Here is a 4,194-nt window from a genome sequence, read left to right as displayed (position 1 = left end):
CACAGAAGAAAAAAATCTGGTTACTTTATTTGTGTTTATCAATAACTAATTGTAAATGATATTCTCTTCCAACTTCTGCAATAAATGTTAATGTTCATTTACAAATTGAAATTGTCTTTGGATGAATCTACATGATGTCAGTTAAAGCCTGTCAGATGGCTCCTCGCTGGAATGTGGAAGAATTATGCTTTTTTGAATTGAAATGTATTAATTGGCCTTAAAATGATATCATTACAATTGGTTACACTAGTAAACTGTAAAGCTTATAAAGGCTACACCACAGTTGTTTTTGATGAAACTCAGATGAATGGTACGTATTGAGTTCTTGCTGTAAAAGAGGTATTTAGTTTTGCACTGCCCTAAAGTCTGAGGACTCAGAAGGGACAGATTTAAAAGAGAATAATCAAAATGAAAACAGAGTCCAAAATATCTTGACTTTTAGTATTTAGTATGAACCAATTTAAAGAAACACTGGATCCTACATTTCCCAAAATGCAGCTCCATAGCATCTCCGTTTGGATCTGAATTATCATTCCTTGTGCTCTTGTTGGATTAGCCATTGTAAAGTTTAATGCCCAAAATCTTGAAGATTTATTTTTTTTATTTCTCTGATACTGCTACTGGCACCTGTATTTAAACTAACATGTAACATTTACATTAAGGTAAAAGTGAGCATCTTCTTTTCAGATCTATTAATAGCCGTCTATCCAGCCAGGTGTTGGTGTTTGATCCTTTGTTGCCGGTCTTCAGTGTGTTAGCAGCCACTGGCATCTCTCCATTGTTAAGTCACGGGGTCATCTGGCAGCGAAGGTTAAGACCTGAATGGGGCTTAAAGGCTTACAGGAAACCTGAGTCCAGCCTCCTCGTCCTCCTGTCTCACCTTCTCTGTCTGAAAAGTCACTCTTTCTCTCCCTCTGTCACAATGTCTTTCACTATCTGTGCTTTTCCTCCTTGTATGTTACATATGTTAGTCATAATAAAACTCCCAGGGCAGAGTGATGCTGACTAAATATTGTCTGGCTGTGACTTTGCCCACCATAGCTTATTATATCACTAAATCATCATCAGGTCAAAATTTCAGTTTGTCCAGCACTTTGCTTTATGACTTCATACCTGCAGAACCAGTGACATTCCCATCAGCCTCAGCAGTTCTTTGTGGTTAATGCTGATTAGCAAATGTTAGCACGTTAATAAGCTAAACTAAGATGGTGAATACGGTGATCATTATACTTGCTAAGCATTAGCATGCTGGTGTGTGTGTGTGTGTGTGTGTGTCACTAAACTCGTGTGTGTACATGGTGTGCTTTCAATCCCCCTAATGTGTGTGTGTGTGTGTGTGTGTGTGTAGCTGTCAGTCTCTAGATAGTTTCCTTCAGACAATTCAGAATAGAACCTGCATTCAGTGATGGCATGCAATCTTCATTATGAGACATGGTTGATGTGTGTGTGTGTGTGTGTGTGTGTGTGTGTGAGTGTGTCCGCATTAAATGAGCCTGTTGGCGTTGCTCTACTCAGGTGATCTCCTTTATTAGTGTCGTGTCACTGAGTGCGTCTGCTGAAAGCATGTTGTCAATGATTGGCACGTAGGTGAAGAGACTCTCCCCTTCATCTCTCACTCGCTCTCCATTGTTCCTCTATATCACTCTCTGTCATCTCTCCATCTCTCTCCATCTTGTTTTTCCCTATTACCGCCTGTCTCTCTCATCTTTGCTTTTCTAGCTTAGTGATACCCCCCCTCTTTGCTTTTATAGTTGTTGCCTCTTTCACATCCTCTCATCACTTCTTCTCTCTCTGCCCCCCCCCTCTTTCTATTTTTACTGCTGTTCAATCTTACTTTTTTCTGTTTTGTATCTTTTCAGCATTTATGAAATCTGCCGTTCGTTCATCAGCAGTTCATTGATGCACCTCTGTCTCCTCTTCCCTTCTTACCTTTACCCAGCTCCCTCTCCTCTTTCTCCTCCTCCTCCATCATTGTCTTCTGCACGCTATTCATTAGCAGTTCACTCAGTCAACAGGCCACATCAGCCAGACAGCAGATACACATCACACATATCAGATACATCTCTTTGTGTGTATCTTTACTTGTTAGGTGACCAACAACCTTCACTGTGTGTGTATCTGATGAGCAAGAAGGAACTTTTGAACTTTCCTCTGTGCCTACTCTCTTTTATTATCCCCTTATCTCTGTCTGCAGTCAGATGATACCAACAGCTGCTGTTGTTGTTATTGCTGTGCAGCCTGCAGACAGTTTAGAGTTTTGTCATGGTCACTGCCCCTGGGGATACATGATACAGATTTCTGCTCAGATCCTATCTTAGGTCAAGACTATTAGTTCTTTCCAACTCCAGTTAGCGGAAAGAAAACTCGGAGGTGGTCCCGCGGAACTGTAATTGGCATCAGTGATCAAGATCTTTGCTCTCTTCTGTCTGCATTCATTATTTTAGTGATTATCTTGCAATGATCAGAAAAATTATTGTCCATTGGGTCTGTGGTGTCTGGCTGTTAACCCCTGACACTAGCCCATATGTATAATATATTGGTTGGGTAGCAGGCCAGGGCGGGATTGACCCTTTGTGATATATTTAGAGCTGCCTGCGATGAATGTTTTATCCATGCTGCGTAGGCAGAACACAGGGCAGTCATTAAACATTCATATCTGCCACTGAGATGACCTCCTGGAATATCAGCCCGTCATCAATGAATTAACATCAGCCCATTATCAATGAGCTCACATCAGATCATCCTCAAAGAATTAACATCAGCCGTTTATGTAATGCCATCGAGCCTCACACCTGTAAGCCCATGTTACACCTTGCACTTCCACTGATAGTATATATATATATGTGTGTATGTGTGTGTGTGTGTGTGTGTGTGTGTGTGTGTTTGTGTTTTAGACACAATGATGGTGAGACAAATAATCAAAAAGGTTTATATATTTTGGAAGATCCGTTTAATTCCAATGGACCCCATAATTATTAGATGACCGCCATTAATGGTCATGTTAAAGACACTTAATGGCCACTATAAGGTCATGAAACAGGCTGATCATTAAGGATCTTGAAAGTGTTAATATGAAGAAAAAGACAAGATATGACCAGTGCTTTCTTTTCCTTTTTGAGCTCTAAATCAGGCTTTGATTCTGAGGTGTGTTTTTGATTTGGGTGGTCACTTAGATAGAACGTAATGACTACAGTTGGCTAGAGTGCAACACCTACTAGACCAATGGGTACAGAAAATGATTATTTATTTTAAATCCTTGGAATAATCTATTGGAATAACACATGTAAATTGACCGTGTGAAATCCTGACTTTTATCTTCCTGCATGCACCAAACACGCACATATGTACTTTTGCACTGTTGTGTGCGCACTGTTGAATGCGTTGTGCTTGTAAAGACATTTTAGCATGCGTCACTCTTAGCTGTGGTTCATGCTGCTACCGCTGGTGTGTGTGTTTTGGCTCTGCGTGGCTTCCCCTCTCAGACACAGTTTAGCAACAGCTCAGCCAGCCTGCATTATTCATACAGGAGCGAGCTTGCAGATAGGGTTACCCCGAGGCAGTATAGCTGGTATATTAAGGTGCTCTTTGCAACTATAACAAGGATACATTCACTTTGATGCGTACACATACATAGACACACAATGCATTATGCTCATATGCACCTGCATATGAGCAGAGGATATGATGAGACCTCAGGTTGAAGCAAACAGGGAATGGATGAAGATGCAGTAACCAGAGAGAGAGAGAGATGCAGAAGGTTGCAGGAGGTCACAAAGCCAAGCTGACGTGGATGTGGGAGGATACAACCACAAACGCAACACACATGCACACTTACTCTCAGACAAAGAGGAGGACACCCCTGAAGGCCGAGACTCACACAGATGCATGCACATCGGCTCTCCTCGTTGGGGGGACATCCTGCCAAAGTTGATGCGGCGGCCAAGATGAGGGTTCACTGCCGGACTCACAGGATGCACTAACAATAGGAGACACACAAAGGACTACACAGACTCTGTCACTGGGATAACAGGGTCTTTTATTCATCGTGTGACCCTTGGAAGTTATTTACAAACTTACAAAGAGGAACAAGACTATGAATTTTAAAGTATTTTTGCTATCTTGGATGGACTTCAGTGAAAAAGTCAAGTGAGCCTGAGGCAAGAAATGGGTAAAACTGAGAAAGACTGTAACTAG

Source organism: Pempheris klunzingeri, chromosome 17, assembly GCF_042242105.1.
Source record: "Pempheris klunzingeri isolate RE-2024b chromosome 17, fPemKlu1.hap1, whole genome shotgun sequence".
Taxonomy (NCBI): domain Eukaryota; kingdom Metazoa; phylum Chordata; class Actinopteri; order Acropomatiformes; family Pempheridae; genus Pempheris; species Pempheris klunzingeri.
This window is presented reverse-complemented; position numbering follows the sequence as displayed.